Source organism: Temnothorax americanus, unplaced genomic scaffold (genome assembly GCF_048541705.1).
Source record: "Temnothorax americanus isolate GAGA-0224 unplaced genomic scaffold, ASM4854170v1 Scaffold25, whole genome shotgun sequence".
Taxonomy (NCBI): Eukaryota; Metazoa; Arthropoda; class Insecta; order Hymenoptera; family Formicidae; genus Temnothorax; species Temnothorax americanus.
The window spans coordinates 1,174,406-1,195,898 of NW_027509391.1; the positions used below are offsets into that span (position 1 = coordinate 1,174,406).

Here is a 21,493-nt window from a genome sequence, read left to right on the forward strand (position 1 = left end):
AATCGCGCCTTTGTATGGAGAGCCTCTGCAGGTTAATCTGTTTTTATCAAATAAAGCGGAACAGTCGTATAAAAAAATAAAATTGTTTACGCATTTTCCTAGCAATTGTCAATAAAGTTTCACATTGATGTTTTTAAATTATAAACCTGCACTATTTAAACATCAATATACAGACCCCCAATATAACATGGGTTTATATAACACGGATTCATATATCATGACGGAAAATTTTTAATATTTGTTTCTTTTAAAATAAAATATAAAATTTAAAATATTTTGTTATATTTATTATATGTATTATATATATATATATATATATATATATATATATATATATATAATACTTCATTTATACACTGTCGCCCTGGAAAATATTTCGCAAACCCTCCAAATTCACACAATATACACAATTCAATCCGTAACACAACGGCTGTAACGGTTTCGTGTACAGATACGCTCACACGCTTCTTTGCCGCGCTAATCTGTCCCTAATCGTGTACCAGACATTGTCACGGCGGTGCCGTTTTCCCCGACGATTCAATGCGAACCACCGAGAAGGATCCGCACCCCTCTCGACGGCTCTCGCAACACGACGGTAAACAAGTGGCCGGGTTTTTCTTTGCACAATATGTTGCAGGACCATTACTTAGTCGTGGCAACCTCCGTTCTCGCGGGGAGAGTGGCTCTTACCTAAATAACCACTCAGTCACTCGCAGACTTAGCCGAAGAGGACGGCGGGAAGGAGAGAAACAGAGTGAGTAAGTGAGACAGAAACAAGGATAGAAGGACGGAGAGAGAAAGAGAGAGAGAGAGAGAGAGAGAGAGAGAGAGGGAGAGAGAGAGAGAGAGAGAGAGAGAGACAGAAACAAGGATAGAAGGACGGAGAGAGAAAGAGAGAGAGAGAGAGAGAGAGAGAGAGAGAGGGAGAGAGAGAAAGAGGGAATAGTCATCGTGGAACGAGAGAGGAGGATAAAGGATGTGAGACGAGGGGCAAGCGAGCAGCCCGACCGGGCGGGGGTGGCCCCGATACTATTACGTGATGTAAGAGTAACCGAGCATCCAGAAACCACCCCGTCAGATTAACGAGGCCATTCTCCGATTGATTTCTCGAGGAGCGCGCTTCGACCGTTAACTTCTATATCGCGCTCCCGCGCGAAGGTGGAACGACTGCTTTTTGCGCGATCCGATATACAGGGCGATATTGAACTCCGGCCGATGGACTTTTAGCCATTAGACGGATTATTTGATCAATTTGGGGCCGATTTCTTTTTTTAGACAAAAATATTATTACTGAGTATTACCATTAACAATATTTATTATACGTTTCATGATAAGTTGTTTCCAAGCTATAAAATAAATATACAAATGCATGCGTCATATACGTAACAGATAATATGTATTATAAAAAGACGGATTCCCTATTAATGTAATTTCAACTTTTAAGAGCGTTAGTAGAAGGAGAACAATTGCTGAAAAAATAATAAGTTATAAATAAATGTATAGATAAAGATCTTTCGGAAGAATTAATTCAACACTCAAATAGATACAAAATATTGTTTCTTAATTATTTTGCAATAGACTGAATAGACTTTTCTGATAAAGAATAGATATCTTAAGTTGCATTACCAAAATATTTATTCATAAAATCACATTTCAAAAAAAAAAATAAATAAATAAATAAAAATATTGGCATCTATCGCTGATGATACGGTGTAAGCTGTTGTAGCTGAAGGACAAATTGCGCAAACTCGATCTCTCTCTTGCTTCCTCCCTCCTTTCCTCCTAAATCTGCTGATTCCGCGAGAACGATGCGTTGCCAGCAGGCGAAACATATCAAATGACGTTATTCGCGCCATAGAGAAGCGGAACTCGAGATATAGAGGGGGCCGGGCGAGTGTGCGAAAGGAGGCGAGACGAGACGAGACGAGACACGTAATGGCGTGTCGGAGTTAACCGGTTGATAACCATCGGCTATAATTAACTCGGGAGAACCGGTGAACGAACACCCGAACCCGATAACTGCACCGAACCGCAAGCTATGAGTTTACGATACGTTTGAATGTGCGCATCGGAGGGAGTGCTTTTTGCCCTTTCGGCTGCAATCGCGGGGATTCTTGACGAGATCGCTGGGCGCACGGGGAGGAACCGGCTGTAATCGGAATTACGTTCGAGTGCATTATGTACCTCCGGATACGGAGGATCCCGCGCATATACGATAATGTCTGTTTTACGGCTGGGCAGCTTCGTTAACCGACGATAATGTTACTCGCGCGTAGATGTGAGGCGATCTATCGAAACCAAAAACTACGACATTCGGGAGCCTCAACGTCTTGTCAAAAATCCGAAGCTTGAAGTATAAATTATACGGTACGAAATAATCGTAAATTGATAAATATATTTTAGCTACTTGTTTACGCACGTAATAAAATTTAGCCCAGATGTATATTTCGTAAAGTCAGAAATATAGATTCTTTATTGCACTACAGTTGATTATACGTTCTCGGATTGATAAATAAAGTATGAATGTAGTTGAACGAGATGTGCCGTGTTATAGCGTAATAAAAAAAAAAAAAAAAAAACGAACTCGTTTCTATCTTATATTTTATTTACAATGCAAACAGCGAATAAATGTGAAATAAACGAGAAGTGAAATTTTTTCTTAAATAACGAAATGAATGAGGATTTATTCGAATATAGTGTCTGATTTTCTCCGCGGATTATATACAGCCGGAAACGAGTCTCGCCGGGCATAAATAATTGACGAGACGCATTTGGCAACCGGGCGGCGATCTGTTCGCAGTCGAATCCGCAATTTTCGTTAAGCGTCGATTTTCCTTCTTTTTCCCCGTTCACGGGACTTGGACTCGCTTCCTTCCCCGAAGGGGAATAAGGCTTGTCCGCCGCCAAGAGGAAGGAAAGTTACGCCACACCGCACAATCATCGGTCGGTCTTTTAATTTCCTATATTGGAGCGGGAGCGTGTGTACACGGATTTGGAATTGGTGTGCGAACACGCGTACGCACGTGAGCGACGTGAGGGTCAGTGGCGGATACAAAATAGATGCGCGCGCGCTCGAGGCTTTCCATACATTGGGTGAACCCCTCGGTTTCTTATCCACCGTTGGTGTGACCTTTAAATCTAAGTTACCCGAATGAGAGAGAGAGAGAAAGAGAATTCATTCGTTACATGATCCGTTTGCACGGCAAACTACGGGAGATATATTACACCCCACGGATTATATCGCGCCTAGGGCGTCAAACCGTCTTGACTCGTCACTGACGTGAGGTGCGGACGAAGGATGGACGAAGGAGGGAAGAAAGCAGGGTGCTGCGAATGAGATAGAAAGAGTCAGACAAGGTAGTAGCGAGAAAGAAAGAGAGAGAGAGAGAGAGAGAGAGAGAGAGAGAGAGAGAGAGAGAGAGAGAAGAAAAGAGAATGAAGGATCAGGGTAGAAACAGAGAGAGAGAGATACAGAGGAAGGGAGGGAAGGAGAGCGAGGGGATGAAGGGATGGCTCGTGCGCGAGGGTCGGCACGGAGTGGTAATTGGCTGTCAGTGCTTCCCAGTCCTACCAACCACCCAACAACCCCGAGAGATTGGTATCGCTTATAATTAACTTCTCCGTGCCACGAAGCCACCATCGGCGTCCACGAAAGGAGAAAGGCAGGGCGGGAGGGAGGGAGGGAGGGAGGGTGGTAGCTGGAAAGCACAGAAGTATAGAAGATCGCCAGGGATCAGCGATGGAGCGCGGAGGGGGTTGTTCCGCGACATAGAGTGGACGAGTGTTTTTGGACGGTCCGGAAGTCCGAAAGATGACTGGATGCGGGTAGCCGGATATCCACGGAATCTTGGCTTTCACGTAGTATTCGTGACACGTAGGGTGCTTGGCGAAGAAAAAAGTATAAGTCGAAGATTCAATGACCGTGGGTGTTCAAGCATAAATTTTAGGTCACTGAATTCTGAATGTTTTCCATCCGACTCGGTATATAGTAAAGAGTACATTAAATGTAGATTTTGCATACGCGGTAATTCACTTTACCTTTTAGCAACGTTTATTTCATTTACCTCTAATTAGCGTGTGTTTCTTTATGTTAATATTTCTGTAAAAATTATAATTACGGCTCGCATTCTTTCTTTAAATTAATGTGGAGAAAAATTCTATGAGTAACAAGCGTGACATATAGTATAACAGAACAGGAGTAACGCGATAAACGAGTTTAAGAACAGTCTTCAATCCATTATCACTCTGATTTTAAGACATTTTATTACAAATGGAATAATATTATTTATATAGACAAAATCTTCTATTTCTTTCTTTTCCGCTATCTAATTCCCGAAATATTAAGCGATCAACTATTTAAACGATTCCAGTATTGATTCTTAGAAAATAGAAAGAGCTAATCGAATAAAATCTTTTATGTCGCCCCGTCGGCCTTATATCGGGTCTCTATAAGAATCTCGAATCGAAATTCAAGTTCCTCCGTCTCAATATTTATCTTGCGCGAATTCTCCTTTTCTCTCAAATGACGTCAGCGTTGCCCTTGCAATCCGCGTGCGTCGCAACAACGTCGTTATAGCTCGGTGATGTCAACGGCAGACCGAATTGCTAAGCGCGTGCAGGTTGCATCAAATCAGCGGGCTAACGAACTCGCAGCATCCGCGCGCGCGGCGGATTGGTTACCGTCGTGGAATACGACGTGAGTCCGGGGCATCAACCGCTGCGTCGAGCGTGTACCACCCGCTACACATACTCGCCCCCTTCCCCCTCCCCCCCTCTCTCCCACGACCGGCATATAGGATCCACGGAATATCAGTGCAACCCTCCGGTAACTAGTTTCTGAGCAGGTCACCCCAATTAACGTTTCCACGTATAGCACAACCGCGCCCCTATCGTCCCCTCCTCGTCTCAGCCTTCTCTCTCTTGCTTTCTCCGTCTTGCTTTCGCTCGTTCGCTCCGCTTCTCTCTGTCTCTCCTTCTCTCCCTCGCGAGCTTCTCCCTTTTGGTTCCGAGGCTCGTACCGGTTTTCCGCTGTGCGTCGCGCCGCGGTAAGTCTCCCAGAAACTTATAATTGCGAAAGGAGTCGGCAATTATAATTGCCTCAGACCGACGGAGACGGTTGTAATTATCCAAAAAGTCGGTGCACGCCGCGCGAGAAGCGCTCGAGCGGCTCGAGCACCACCGCTTCGGCTAGCTGCACGTTTTCTCGAAATCGCGGGGGATTAAGGAGAATAACGGACGAGGGAGAGCGCGCGTTTGCGCCCGGCGGAAAATTTCGCGCAGCTCCCGCTTCGGTAGACGCGGCACGAATAGACGCAGCCCGGCCTCGAATTAAAGTTCGTTAATTATTTGCATACTTGGGATTCGACGCCGGCCAAATCGAGACCTAATTCGAAGCTGTTAATCCCGGGAATGGTGGGACATTGTTTCGGTCGTGTCGCGATCGATCTACTCGCAGTGCGACATATTTTCGAAACGATAAAAGGTCGAAATTTCTTCGACACACGTCAAACGTCTTTTAAACTATTATTTCTCGAGCATTATCGAGCAGGTTGCGTTGCCTGGACGATATGGAAGTCGAATCGTAAAAAATCGGCAAGCACGTAGGATGTCGAGACGCTGAATCCTCATCCGCTCGGCGGAAAACCGTCGCGAATAAAATTCGTCGCGCCAAATCGAGTTTTCTCCCTCTTTCTGCCGGGTTTAGCGGCGTTTTTGATTAAGTTCGCTCGGGCGGAGGCATTTAACGGAAAGGCATCCTGTCCCGGCCGCAAATCGGTAAACTGATTAAAATATAATCCCGGCCGGGCGGACAAACAATCGACGCGAATGCACGTATCGACTGACCGCCCGGCGCGTCGGCCGTAGGCTGTGCGGCCGCTCGGATTCGCGTGCGCGGACGGGCAAGGAAATTTAACCGACGGGAGAGATATTTGATTTCATCGCCGAAACTCTCGATATTCATCATCGGACCCGAACCGCACGAAACGAATTAAAACAAAACCGAGCTAATTTAATGCTATTCAATCAACGCGCCTTGGGTCCGCGTCCACGTCGCTATTTAGCCGTGCATTTTGCGCTAATTGCTGCGCGTCTGAATACCGCATCTCATTCATCTGATATGAATATTGCGCCCAACGTTATCATAGCTCGGGAATCAAATAGCCGCATTTAACGCTAGTGGTGCGTCGTGGATACGCAGGATACGTCACTCTGTATACTATATATTCCATATTCTATCGTGGGTCCCGTTTTTCGGTCGTATCTGTTCCGTCAGAAACAAAACGGCTGTATATTTGGGCTTTGGAAAGAAGCGGAGAAGAGAGGCAGAAGATTAGCGAACTTCTCCCTTTTGGGTCGTCGCATCAGGAAGTGCAATTAAAGCGAACGCACGTCGTATTCCGTTTCACGATTCAACTAGAGTCCTTGCTCGGTTATCGAGTAACATCTGTTAATTGGATCGGCGTTTTTAATCGCGTCCTCCAAAACTCGTTCGATCTCGTTAGGACTTTCCCGTGAAGATGGAAAACGGTTACCAAAACGTCTATATTCGGCGCGTGACGTTTCGAAAAATCATCGTCTAGGAACAGAGAAAACTGCCTATCGCCACCATCACCGCCGCCGCTCGTTGGCCGATTGCGGATGCCTTCTTCACGGCCCCCGATGTAATTTTCTGAATGACTGCGTAATTAAAACTCTAATTTCCTGCGCTTAATTGACCGGAGTCTTGGTTCCCCCTTTGCTCGGTGCCTCCCGTCCCCCGCAGCCTCTCCCCTCGCCGGACCGCAGTCACGCCGCTCGTTCGATCGTTCGCTCGCTCGCTCGCTCGCTCGCTTGCCCTTACGACCTCGCAAAGTAAAGACGCGAAGAAGGTGGGTGGGACTCCGCGCCATTCTTCATGCAGGTATTTTTTTCGCGGAAGCTCAACGCGTGCTCGCCAAATGTCGCGATTACTAATGGTTATCTCGTGAATTATTTCCGCGAGGAGATACGCGAGATACGAACGATAAATGTGCGAGAAAATACGCCTCTTTTCTTTTTATGGGGGAACGTGATTATTCGGAGAGATCGAAACTGCTCGATATTCTTAAAATCTTGACGTTATGCCGGAAACCGTCGTTCGACGATGTTAAACTGACGCGCGTGTTCGCGAAGACGCGAATGGAAATCAAGAAGGAAAGTCGGGCAAACCACAGCACGATCACAATTAGGAAAATAGATTTTAAATCCGGAATATAACGCTGGGAGACGGACGCCGGGTAGTGAGGGTCGACCCGGACAGCCGCGGATGGGCTGCGCGTGACAGAGGCGACGGGGCAAAGGGAAGGACAGAGGTGAAACTCCAATGGAAATTAATTCATTACTCTAATGCATTGAGCGAGAGGGAATGGGCCAGGCGCTGAAGCGTTGAGCGCCAAGCATTTCGCTAAAGATGGATGTCTCGTTTTCATTTCGAAAATTAACACTCTTCGCCGCTTACTTTTCGAGCTGGCGAGGACCCCGGTTATATTTAGCGTTCTCTTGTGCCCGCATTGCAATCGCGTTTCTGCCGAAGAACCCGATCGAAATCAATTTTGAGACGCAACACGGTTTAATGAATTACTTCTTGGATCTTGAGAGCCAATTTAATATTCTCATAACAACATATTGATTATTATATTGTATAATAATTATATATTGTTTTTTATGATACCAATTTTATCCCAATTTGCCATAGCCTTTTCATCCGTATGAAACTTTATTTGAATATCGCGCAACTCGCGTATTTAATAAAAATCGTGCAATTCTATATTTAATATAAAATTCACAATATATATATATATATATAACCGCGTAATAAAGCTAGGATAAAAGAATGTGTCGAAAGAATTGTATTTTATTTATCATCGATAACAAATCATTAAAAACAAAAAAAAATTTATTTAAAGAAAATGTAATTTTTACGGGATCAAATTTCATTTCAAAAATGGGATATTTTCAAATTATACATTTAGTTTTGGCATTTTTCTGCCGACTAACGATCCCTACGTCTGCATTTCCTTTTCGTGGCATTTTTATGCGTCTTGCTTTCCCGTTGCCGTCGCGACTCCATGGCTACTGGCGATGCTCGCGAGGTGCGTAGCGCGCTCGTTAACGTATTCATGGGTTTATGGGACAATTAACCCTTTGAGGGACAGTTTAATTACAGAAGTGATTAAACATCTTAACGTACAAACTCGGTGGGCCCCGGACGACGTATATGCATTCGCAACGCGACGTGGCAGGCAGCCGGGTCGACTGGCGGCATAGCACGACAAGGGGCGGGAGTCGGGGGCGGGGGAGGCGAGCCAGGCTGTTACCAATTAACATACTAATGACACGAACCGCTTTTCGAGGGCCGGCGTAACCGGCCGGCACCGAGAGCTCCGTGTGGGTGCGCGTGTCGAACGTATTCGCGCGTGTGTGTACATACGTGCGCGCGTATCTTAAGAATCGTCGCGTTCGCCGATGGCAATCAAAATCGGCCGAATAAAAATTTTCACGGACCGACCGTGGGTTAAGCTGGGATTCGCGGAAAGATATCTAATCTGGAAACGAACCCCACAACTTTCCCGAGAATACTTTTCTGCCGGGCGTATATATACTCGTCGCGGTTCGCGGTAAAAATCCTCTTCCCTCTCAGCTTCATCAAACGTTTATCAGCGATTAATTATGCGTCGGATCGCGTCTGCCGCGCTCGTTGAAACGCCGCGCGCCGCGACGAACCGCGCGAGCGACTCCCGATATAGTAAATCTTGCTCGACACGATTGGATTTCATGATATTGTGTATCTTCACGGTGCGGGCGCGGACGAGGTACGCGCGGGAGCGGCGCGGGCGGGGGTATGGGGCACGAGGGAGGCACAGGGTTGAGCGCGCTAGATTTAATTAGCTGATTATAATGTTTATTTAATTAATATAATTGGCAAAGCCCCCCGCGAGCGTGTGTATAGACTTACACGGGCGCCCCGCGGCCATTCCGCCGGCGTTGCATTTAATGACGTCCATTAACGAACATTTACATTAGCAGTAATTATTATCGCGTGGGCGACGTCAGTGCGCGTGGATCGACCGAGGAATTTTCGGGCACTCGTTACCGGGTGGGCCGATAAAAGCGACGATTATATTCCCTCTCCCTCTCGCTCTCTCTTTCCGTCTCTTTCCTTCTCCCGCGCGTATATATACGCTCGCGCGAGATTATTAACGCTATTTTGTTAAACTTTCCACGCGCTGCGCTATATAAAACCCGATCGACGCCAAAATCACTGTTTAACCGATATTCGTTACTTGATATTAATTGAGCGTTTACACCGACGCGATGTTTGTTGTTCGAGACCGCTTCCGGCAGCAATATGCAGCGTAAATATATGCGGCGTAATATATAGTTAGCGGAACGAGCGTTTCGTTCCACACGCCGTGTTTTTCGGCATCGTTAACTTTTTCGGCGGTAAACTTTTCGCTTAATATGTATAACTTCACTCCAATTTCCCAGTCAATCTTTCCAACGCAACGCGATAACAAAACATTCCATTTTGAATTAATGTTCTTTGGATTATTTACCAAGATTGCGACTTTTCTCTCGCAATTTGCGAGATCCCATCGTAAATTACGGACCACTCTGTCGGATCATTGCTAATCGTCAACGTAACACGGGGTTCGCGCGTAAATCCGCGATAAATACCATCAGCGATCGATGCGCGCATGGAACGGGGGGAACGGGCCCAAGGAGCGGCGGGATCGGATTCCGCTACGCGTGGACGGGCCCGGAGCCGCGCGCGCCCCGCCGCGTGACGTGATCTCCGCTATGACGCAAGGGGAAAGCACAGCAGCCGCGTATATCCTGTGTATCCTGCGTGTGGAGGCACGTGGGAGCGAGAGAGGAGAGCGAACGAGGGAAAGGGGAGAGAAAGAGAGAGAGAGAGAGATATAGGTAAACACGAGAGGAGGCTAGCGCGCGCGCACCGCGCCGCTTCGGGGGCTTCGGGTGCTCCCGGCGAGTTTCGCGTCGCGGTGGCGGTGCTCCGCCGCGCCGCCTCGTCACTTCGCGTCTGAGTGCCGTCGCGTACGGACGTGCGGACGGACCGACGAACGAACGAACGAACGACGACAAACACAAACGGACGGATAGACGACGAGCGGAGCGAGTGTGTGAGTCGCCGCCGATCGGCCAGCGCGGTTGCGCGCAGCTACGCTGAAACGGCCGCGGCGAGGGGTACCGCTTCCGCTTCTCAGTGCACGGACTTGACGCAACGGTGAACGACACGGGGGGGGGGGCGACCGACCCCGCGATCAGCGATCGACACGCGCGCGCGCCCGCGCGCGTACGCTAAGAAAGTAATCTGGCATCCCCGTGAAAAGAAGAGTGTTCGCGCGCGCGAGGACGAGCGGCGTCGAGAGTCTCGGCGGCACGCGTGCAACGGATCGATCGCTCGTGACACATCGAGCCCACCGAGTTGTGAGAGATTCCGGATATCGGGAATCTTGTTCTTGTGTGAAACGTTACTCTCCGTCTCTCTCATTCTCACGAGTCTCGTACCTCTCTTTCTCTCTTTCTATTTCTCTCTCTCTCTCTCTCTCTCCGTCTCTGTCTCATCTTCCTTACAACGAGCCCCAACGACGAAGACAACGAGGAAAACGCCGACGACGGGCCCGTGCCCCATGAGTGCTCCGAACTGCGACGTCGCATCGCTCCGAGTGGACGACTACCCGTCGCGAGGATTTCTCCGCGCGTATCATCGGCCGGCGGCCTTCTCGCCCTCCCATTGGTGAGTAAATTGAAAACGTACATCTCGGGGTATATATATATAGGAAGAGTTTGTACTCCGAGATCAAAAGTAATTAACGCGACGACGATGGATAAAATAATGCGATATAAATTCGCGAAAGCGGCGAGTATATAATGAGAGAGCGATAAACGAATGACGAAACTTTAGTCGTGACGATTATATTCAGGCGAGCGAAAGATCGCGATGAATCACGACTGCTCCAGAGTCTGGAGTCCAGACGCGGAAGAAGGAACTTTCGTTGGAACGATCGGAACAGATTCGTTAGAACGAATCTGCTTTAGCGAGGTGTTTCTGTTGTTTGTTTTCGTCCTCGCGTGGCAGAGGTGCCACGATTTGAAAACGCGCCGACCGCGCGCGAGATCCAATTTAAAACGGCGTACTTCATCCAATTCCCGTTTCGCGCGTTTTCAATAAACATTCAACGTCCCAATTATCTTTAAACCTTGAAAAGATTCTGATATCGCGGCGCGGCGCGGCGCGGCGCCACGTCGTAAAGATCGAATTATATTCGCGTTTATTGTCGCTGACGGAATGTAATTCGTTGATTCGCCGCATGCTCCCGAAAATCGAGACACTCCGCACAATTTGCATTATAATCTCTATCGCGCGCAGCAAGATGCGTTGTCATCGAATTACATTTTCGACGTTCGATCGATAGCGTGGCGGGCTTCCCGTGTTGCCCGTCATGAAAATTATATCGAAACGCTTCTACATCCCGATAAAAGTCTACTGCGTATACTCGTGAAATTTTTGGCGACAAATTGAAATTCAAATCGCGTCGGCAGTGATTCTCAGTAGAGCGCCGTATAAAGCCATGCGCACTGGCGCACTTATTAGACGAGTTATTCCTCGTGCGACACTCGCTTTTGAAACAAGATTTATCGCCCATTTCTATTATCTTATCCCTAAAACTATATTTTTTTAAGAACTTTTTAAGAGATTACGAAGAGCTATTTTATAAGAGTGTAGGTTTTAAGATGTTTGAGATACAGATTTTTAGGTTTAAATATTGATGTAATGTGATATTAAAAAAATACGATTGACAATAAGCTCTTCGATTAATGTTGCGTACTTTATTACATACTATATTTGCCCTATTTAATTAATTTTATTACACACGAATAGGGCAAATGGAAATAAACGGAACGTATAGGATCGATCGCGAGGTGATTCTCGATAGCTCTCAATAAGATCGAAAACGGGCGCACAGCCGACCGGATGAGGAATCAGTGGCGAAACAAGGCACTTAGGAAGAGAGGGTACGTCGAGAGGGAAGCTCGCGCGGATCGCGGAGGGAGGAGGGGGGACGTATAGGACGGAAGAATCAACGGATGCGTGTGCGTGCACGAGTGTACGTACGTGCACGCGCGTGTGAATCGGCGCAGGCGCGTTCGCCGAAATGGAATAGTATGACCGAACTCGAACGAGAAAAGGGAAATAGCTGCGGGAAGGGTGAAGGGAACGAGATGGAGGTGTGGAGGTGGTGGAGGAGGTAGAGGAAGAGACGAAGAGAGAGCTAGGTGAACGCGGCGCAGGGAACGGGCGTGAGGGGGGCGGGGGTCCAAGGCGTTGCTTGCTTAATTACTAAAAGCTAATCAATTCCGGAGGAAGTAAAGTTTAAATTGCAAACTAAAGTATAGCTATACCCTCCCCCGGACGTAACCCTGCAAAGCGATATTACCGCTCGCTGCATTCTGCAATTAGCCCGTGGTAAATCATTGAAGGAAAATTATGGCCCGCGCATTCGCTTCTGAGCGAGTAGCAGTTTTTCGCAATTGGAAAAAATTATATATACCGACGCAGTTTTTACCGTTTTTACCGTTTTTATCGTTCAGTTTGTTGTCTTTTCTCCGACAATCTTTTTGTGTTAATACATTTGCACGCGAAGATTACCCAGGATCGATTTTTAGATAGAAATTTAGATTGATTTTTTTAGAATCTAAACCAAATAATTCTGCGATTTCTTTTTCGAATGAAATTGCTTTTTATAGATACCGATACCGAGATTGAACGATACATCGGTATCTTTCGCGCGAAGGCAACGAAGTAAGGGTTGTCGAGATGCCAAACGTGTCGCGGTTCTGAGTAGAGGACGAGGGGGGAGGGGGTCGGCGGTTGGAAGATGGAGAAGAGGGTAGGATGAAGTATACAGCGCTGGAAACAAGCAATAAAATCAATGTCGTTTCCGGCGATTCAATTCGCAAGACACATCGCACAATTTCACATACAATTTTACGGCAGAACGACCACGACTCCTATTTACTTCACGGCCGCCATTCCCCTTTCCCTTCGTCGGCCGTTCGCTAGTTCACTCGTCTTTCTCACCGTTCCTCAACTTCTTCCCTTTACCCCCGTATTTTATTTTTCGCCAAAATAATTCGATTTTGCTTGTTGACTTGGCCGGTAAGAATGAGATTTCACGAGAGAAGGATTTTACGGAAATTATATAAGAAGACGATTACTGTCTCGTTAGCTTCGTAATGATTTATGCGTCGCACGCGAATGGCAATCGGAAATGGAATCCAAACGCACGGGCATCAGAATGCTTGCCGTCACCGTTGGTTTTATTTTTTGTGTACCGCCTAATGCTTAAACTCGCGGCGGGGAAGAAGCTCATTCGTGATTCTCGCGTTTGGATTATCCCTTGCTCCTTGGCCGGGATCGGATTCTTAATCGGTGAGCACTGGCCGGAAAATAGCCACTTTGCCCTGGCACGAACGGGCGCGAATCTACAAGCGCTCCTATCGCCTGTACCATTGGTTGCGAAACAACGGAGGGGATGGACGAGAAAGAAACTCGATTCGAAAATCTTTTTTTTTTTCCGAACGAAAAATTATTTACGTCCGCACACATAAAATGATAAAATAAGAGAAAAGGAAGACCAATCCTCTTGTAATGCGAAAGTTGTCGGGTGATGACTTTTTAGTCGTTACGGATTCGTTCAGAAATTCGTTTGGCGGGCGATCAAAACCATTTTAGTCCGCCAGCTCCTCGGCCGTTCGACTTCTCGAGCTCTTTCACAAAGCGTCAATTTTTGCAAATTAACATGATACGCTTTGGCGCGCGACAATTGTAACGTCGTTCATTCGGCCGGTCGGTCGGCTCGTATAATACGTGTTAACTCGCGCGCCCGTGTGCGCATGCCAAGAGGACGGCGGTGTGCCCACGGCCAATCGATATCGGCGGGTAATAAAATTTGAAAGAATGTAATTCCGAGAAAAGTAGAAAACGCAATAACGCTTAATCGTATTTGCAATCTGCATCCTATATCTGGCCCGGAGTTGCAGTCGGAGCGCGGACGAGCAGCGCGCCCGCCGCCGCCGCGCCGCGCGCCGCGCCGACCGATTCGATCAGCGATGCGGGTATCATAATCGCGGCGACCGTAATGTCACTTTTTATCTGGTTTCGATATCGATTACGTATACGCGCCCGCATCTCGTCACCGGTAATCGTCGAGTATACAGGTGCGGTAATAATATAATGTAACTAAATACGCGTCTGCGTGAGGTGTTGTGAAAGGCTTCTCGCTCTTTTGTCTCGCAACGCGAAATGTTTTATTATATAGATTCATTTAATGTCGCCGTCGTACATCTTCGTCACTCGTGAATCCTCTATCGAATCTTCGATAACGCGTGACGGTCTCCTTTTTCACGTTTACACCGCGGTAATTAATCGCGCATAAATAACGCTAAGCGGACTATTATTACATCCGGGATATTAGCGTATTACGGTATTACGTATCGCGATATTACAATATCGCAATATGAATATTAATCGCCGACGTATTGTTCGTTCGTGTAATTAAAGTGGACGTTCCATCGAGTTGGAAATTGAATCAATCAATACGGAGCTCGCCTAATTATCTGGTCCCCGGATGATTTTTTGTCGCTTTAGATCCAGATTATCATGCCCGTCAAATCGCATAACGGCGCAACGTCATTGCAAATGCTCTCGATTCATGTTTCAATATAACCGAAACGACCAATAACAATCGTCACACGATTTAGTGTTATTATCAGTGGAACGAAATATGTCGCCTCGGAGATAAAAAACGACGATGAACGGCGACGGTGCACGGTGGCGGCGACGCAACGCTGAGTTTTCCAAGTAAATTTTCGGGATTTCATTTGAAAAACATAACGTGTCCCCCGTGCGGTATTTACGGGTTCCATTAGGGAGCTGTCAGTCGGTGATCCCGCGGCGCATCTTCGGGCTGCGCGTATCCGGGAGAACCGTGGAGGGAGAGGGGTAGAGAGGCGCGACATACGATGCAGCAGCGGTGCGCAGTCCGTGCACCAAGCCACGAGACACTATATACGGTCCGATGGGGAGGACAAGCTTATGGGATGGAACGTTCATCCGCGGTGATCCTCGGAGTACCGTTTCTTTCGGCTGTGACTTCCTAGCTTCTCTTTCCCATACAGGCGTCGATCGAAAACGCGAGATATCCACGGCGAGATACGGCCGTGGACGCAGCTCGTATCTCTCCCGCTCTCTCGTTGCTTTTCGTCATCTCCGTGTAATTTTCTTGTAATTTACGACGAATGAATTTGGATAAAAAAAGAAAGAGAAATCTGTTTTCGGAGCACGCAGATTATAATTCAAATCGGAGCGACGACTCGTCGCCGAGCTCTTTCTTTATGAATGAAACATCTCGGTTTGCCGATGGTTCGCGATTTTTCCTGATGGAATTTGAGAGATTCGGTCCGCTACCAATTTGCGCACCAAATCCAATTACGGTTACGATCGGGCAAAAATAACACTACACGATGACACGTGTGTGTTTTTGAGCGTTTTTCGCCCACCTGAAATAACTCGACTACCGCTCTGGCCGGGTTGTTACGAAATTTGATATCCCGCGGAGAGCCGCGCCGCGGTTCGACGTCACGGGATCGAAGGCATCGCTGATAAAAATGTTCCCAGGATGGCCCCAATCCGGACAGTTCGATTGTCTACTAGCGCTACGTCTTTCTCTCTCTCTCTTTCTCTCTCCCCCCTTTTTTTTAGTGACGTGTTACACGCGAAGTTACTGCGCCATCCGATTGAACTTAAATTAGTCGCAAAACAATTTACCGCGCCAGCGGATATCTCTTTTTCGTTTGACACGACTGTAAATAGTGTCCACAGCTCTGGTTTGTAGATATCGATTGCTCGGCATCACCGGCTAGTTGCACAATCTTTATTGGAAGCACATAACTGATCGTCGATAGATGAAAGCATCCCCCGCAAGAAGACTTAAATGTAGATTCCGTCCGGTAAAAATTTATCTGCCAACAAATTTTCAGCCTTTGAGAAATAGAGAAGCAAAATTCATACTCGTCAATTTTTTGGACATATATGTATTATATATGGGAGTGTAATTTTATTCCACCTATATATGATAAAACTGCATTCTTTTCTAAGTTCGCCGTTCGCCATATTAATTATATTATTAGGAAAGAAAAGTAAATGTGATTTTTTTCTTCGTTATCGTCGTTTATGACGTTTTTGTAATGTGCTACGTACAAAACCGTATTTGTCCGGCATAAGCACCATAATCGGTTAAGTCTTTTGAAATATTTACGAAGATGCGATCGATTAGCTATCGAGTATTGCGTAATTATTGGACGGCGAGTATTCCGGATAACTCAGTAATTAGGAATTCGCGCGACGAGTTGTTACGCTCACATAACACGAACGATGTTCATGAGATTGACGCGCGCGCGCGCGCGCTTGCGACCAACGTTAATAACTTTATTAATTTACGTAACAATTAATGCGACCGCGATAATTAGTCGGCGTTACATTGGCGCGCGTATTACCGTGTACGCGCGCACGAATATAACATTACGCAAGTCGTCATCGGTTTTTCACCGTCGCCGTTGGAAAAACTCGCTTTTTGTCCAGGTCGATCGTCGACGTTGTCGGATGCGATGGCCCGATATGGAATATTAATTTTCGCTAACTCACCAACCTCTCACCTCTCCCTCTCGCCGATCCGTCGGCCCCCTCTTCGCTCTTCCCCTCGCCCCCAAGCTCGTCGTCCCGCCACACCGCTCCTTCGTCACAATTCCGTGTCCCGTCCCGTCCCGTAGTACAATGTTTTCCAATTAACTTTATTCGAAATCGAGCGAACCGCCGCGCCGCGCCGTTTTCCCAACCCCCCCCTTCGACCCGGTCGCATCCCCTTATTCGCTACACTCGGTCGTAATAGCCGGATTCCATGTACGGAAAAATTTACGAAACACTAGAATATCGAAAATCCAGAACATGGGTATTCCGTAAAAATGCGCTTAATTTTCGCGTCCCATGGGAAATGAATGCAGAAACAAATGCCTGTTTTTGTATCCTGCAATGTTGCCACGCAATAATTTAAACGAAAAATATTTCGAAAAATTATAAGCGCAGTGACGCGGTATTCGCTTAAACTATTTTTTTTTTTTTTTAATCCTAAGCGCGATTGTCTCTAACTTTCAATGGCGACAACCGGCGTCATAGTCGGCATTCAATAATCGACTTAAAACTCATCAGTTGATTAGCACGTCTCGCCTGGCAGAAATGCGTCATAGTTACCTCGGGCGGAAGTCCTATATTATTTCGCTCGCGCTAGGTGATATAAAGTTAATGATATTTGGTGCCGTCACGTTCCGAAAGTTAATTCGTTCTCGGTATTAATACGGAGAGTGCATCCCCGATAATGAGATTGCGTTGTGCGAGGGGACGGATATAAGAGGTAGGTTATAAAGCTGGATCGTAATAACGTATTGTCTGGCGAGTCAGCGCGCGTGTCTATCGAAAACGAAACGACTCGTCGCGTCCTGCCATGATCCGATACATTAAAAGAAGGGATCCGCGCCAGCCAATTTTGTATTTTAATAACTTTAATCACACGCAATTTTAAAGGCAATCACATTTCAAAATTGTATTTAACTGGCATAGTGGAGAAATGGGGAAAATTGTTGACGTTCTTCAAAGAGTTAAAAAAATTGACGAATACCATGATACCGTTGCTTTCTTCGGTATTTTAAAAAATATCCTGTTTCAAAAATCCAATTTTTCAGATAACCTCAAATTAGTAAAACTTAAAATGATTATAGTATTAATAAGAGATTATTGTAAAATAAAGAATAATTTTTAATCAATTTTTTAAGTCACTAGAATTATAACGAATTAAACAAGATGTTTTCGCACTCGATCAGCTTTCGAAACATGCACGAGAATGTATTTGGAGCGTTGTCAACACCGTTGCTCGGCCGTTAAAGTGTTAATAAATCATAACTGCAGTCGTATAACCGCAATTTCTTTCGAAGTCTCTCTATGATGCTGGCGGACGAAAAACCACGCCTTTCAAGTCTAATGCACGGGCCCCATAAATCGAGACGACTTCTTGTCGTCGGTGGGCCAGACGATGCGACGGTCCGGCCGTTTTTAGTTCCGCTCCGCTGCTATTGTTGCGCCACGGTTATAGGTCAGAAATCCACTCTTATACGAGAAGATATTTATACGCTGTTCCATTTGGGGCAATCATGGATGAAACAAGTTGGAGAGGATCCTCGTATTGCGACACATAAATTAGGCGCGTTGGCCTTTATACACTTTCCCTCCCGGATACCTTTATGCAAAAATCTTTATTCCTCTTCTGCTTCTTCTTTGTTCTTATCCGTCGGGGGAGATCTTACTCCGCATGTTTTAGAAAATTTCACCTCCAATAATTTCAAGTTTTTACGGTTGAATCTTGCGCGAGACACCATTTGAGCGGGCGAAGTAATACTCTCTTGTACTTGTACCTTACTCCGTAGTCTTTTTATTTCGCTCACAAATTAAAAGTTTGTCATACGTAGTCGAGCGTAATTTTTCAAACTAGCCCGGAGAGCATTTTTTTTTATTCGTTACACGGGAATCGCTTTGGTATCGGCTGAAAACGGATTGCACGGCTCAAAGCTAAAAAATTACGGGTGTATTACGCGCGGCACGAAGAAAAAAGGTATTTTGACGTTGCCGATGTGCACCGTGGCCAATGTGTTAATTAGACGGGTTTTCTTATGATCTGGACGCAATTACCGGTTTCTCCCCTCCCCGCCCACCTCGCAACACCGAGAGAGATAGACGATCCATCGCCGCGCGCCGTCCATCGGCCAAGAGCCGTTTCTTCCGTGAAAAAGAGACGTGGCCGGCCGTTCGGAAAGATTCAGATAATTACTTTCTCTTCTCGACCGCACGCTCCGGCGAGCCCGAGCCCGAAACAACCGTATCTTGCGGTCATGAATTTAATTAAATATTTTCGTGGCCGAATGTGTCCGTTCGGCCGCGCGATTATCTCGCTGTTCTTTCGCGCGCGGAGACGAGGCAATTTACTTTTTTAATCTCCGTAATGAATTAAACGCTTTCCCCTCGGTCTGGCTGCTCGCGGTGCCGGCCTCACTCCAATTCCGACACCAACCCCCCCATCGTGGTACTCCATTCCGTTCCGCACCCTCTCCCCCTCCCCCCTTTCTGCCACGCTGCTGTATTAGCTTTTCCGATGGTTCTTCGTTGCCCATTGAACTTTGTCGGTCGCGATAGATATGCGCGCGTGCAGCTGTAGAGCGATATTGGTTGTTCGGAAAGAGCACAATCGCGATAACACGCGCCACCCGCAAATGGCCGGCGCGAACAGAGAAAAAAAAAAGAAACCACGCGCCTTCCGAAACAATTTCTACTTTAATTGCGCTTAAACTTTTGTGCTAACGAGAGAAATAGTAGATTTAATTTCAGAATTCGAATTTTTGAAATCTTGTTTGAAATAGTCCAAGTGGTACTTTCCAACATGATTTATTGACTATTGACTTCTTTGACCAATTCGAAATAGATTTTTCTTTAATAACAATGTCAAGGGGGCCATATTAGTTTCTAAGTTACAAGCAACTGAAAATGAAGAGGATTTTTCATGGAACTAAGTTTGAAAGATGCTAAAAGATAGTAAAACCTTATTCCTCATTTAATTCCAAGTAAACTACTTTAACAAATTTGTAATTTAAGGATTAGTTACAAAGTTATTTAATGTTGAAAATTGGAAACTTATACGACAAATGACTTTACTCAACTTTACGCTAAGGAAAAATCGATCCCACAGTGGTCAAAGGATCTATAGATGAAAAATAGGTGAAAAAAATCTGCTAAAGGTCTAAATACTTCGAGTATAAGTTTTAAAGCTTAAAATCTCTCACGTATATTTTTTTTAGATTATATTTATCTGTATATAAAAAAATCTATTATTTTCCTCGTCCCCGTTTCTTCGCCATAAAAGCTTGGCTAGAGTTTAATGATGCGATTCGCGGTTCTCTTCCATTTGCCCGATTGTAAAATTGACTCGGTGTCATTCAACATGCCGTTGCTGCGGTTTTCTCGATCAATCCTGGCCGGCGCGAAATCGGTGCTTTCCGATGCACTCGACGATGAAGAGGGAGCCGTGTCGGCAAGTATATACCTCGCGTTGCCTGCCCCTTCTCGCTCACGGATAACAATCGGAGTAACCAGCGGGAAACCACGAGGGAAGACAGTAAAAGTGGCCGCGCATCGGGAGCGCGCGTTTTCACCCTCGCCGCGGAATCTAATTTCGTCGAATGTCATCCCCGAGACTCGGCTCGGCGGCGATGCAACGATCTGCATCCGAGCGCTCGAATCGCTCGATAGCGATTTCCAGCTAGCGACTAGAAGGAGGAGGAGAAGGACGTGGGGATGTTGAGGGGTTCGGACAACGGGGGTGGATGCGCTGTCCGTTTCCCGAGGAAAGAGAGGGAAAGAGAGAGAGAGAGAGAGAGAGAGAGAGAGAGAGAGAGAGAGAGAGAGAGAGAGAGAGAGAGAGAGAGAGAGAGCGGCTCGTCGAAGTATCGAGCCCCTGGATCGTGCCAGCTATAATATATTTTTTATCTGATCGAGGGGATCGTCTTTATGGAGGGTGTTCCGTGCAGGCTCCGGGCAGCGGAGGTCTACCGGGTAGCGCGCACGTATTACACGAACCGATGTCCAGCCTTGTTTCGGAGTACAGGAATGCTCAAAAATATTGGTAACCGTACCAATACCGGGTGCAGAAATGTCGGTATCGAAAGTACTCGTTAGCCGGTTTAAAGTATCAATATTTCGGCGATCCCTCGATATTCTTCCCCCCCTCTCTCTCTCTCTCTCTTTTTCTATCTCTTTTGGTACTTTCGCTTTCGAACTCGTTTTCACACGTGGACGTACTTTAACTCTGATCCGTAATCCCGCATCCATTCGGGACGCGCGCGTACTCTGTGGACTTTCGTGAGTTGCGCGTGTTTGCGTACGCAGCCGCGTATTATAGGGACGGTGTATACTGATGGCTGCTGTTTCCCCCGAGCTAATGCGGGCGAGCAGCAACCCTTTGAGCCACGAAAATACGGGGCGAACTTAAAAGCGTGCGAGAGCGCTGGGTGAATACCAGGTCAGGATTGCCGCATTTGTTATATAAAAAAAGCTGGCAATAAAGCGACGGCGACGGTGCGTCACGTTGTAATAAATCAAATAATAATCTGATATTTTTTTAACGGAGTCTTAAAAGCGTACTGCAGCTTCTCACTAAACATAACGTACGAACCATGCGAAAAATGAAATTGAAAAATTCAGTTGGCAAGTTCCGCGCGAATCCTGCATCATTGGATTTCGCATAAATCCGACTTTTGAGAACGAACGCCATAGCAGCAATGACATCGACGA

The 21,493-nt window shown here is 46.5% G+C and overlaps 1 protein-coding gene across 2 annotated transcripts in view; it reads left to right on the forward strand.

Moving 5' to 3' along the window:
• Window positions 1–21,493, forward strand: part of LOC143898968 (LIM domain only protein 3) — a 72,286-nt gene that overhangs the window by 8,935 nt on the left and 41,858 nt on the right. The window contains exon 1 of one of the 2 annotated variants that reach the window (XM_077408835.1): window positions 10,043–10,780. The exons of the other annotated variant lie outside the window; for it this stretch is intronic. The gene's annotated coding sequence lies outside the window, so the exon portion shown is untranslated. Of the gene's footprint in view, window positions 1–10,042; window positions 10,781–21,493 lie in introns of those variants that run through there. 2 annotated transcript variants of the gene reach the window in all.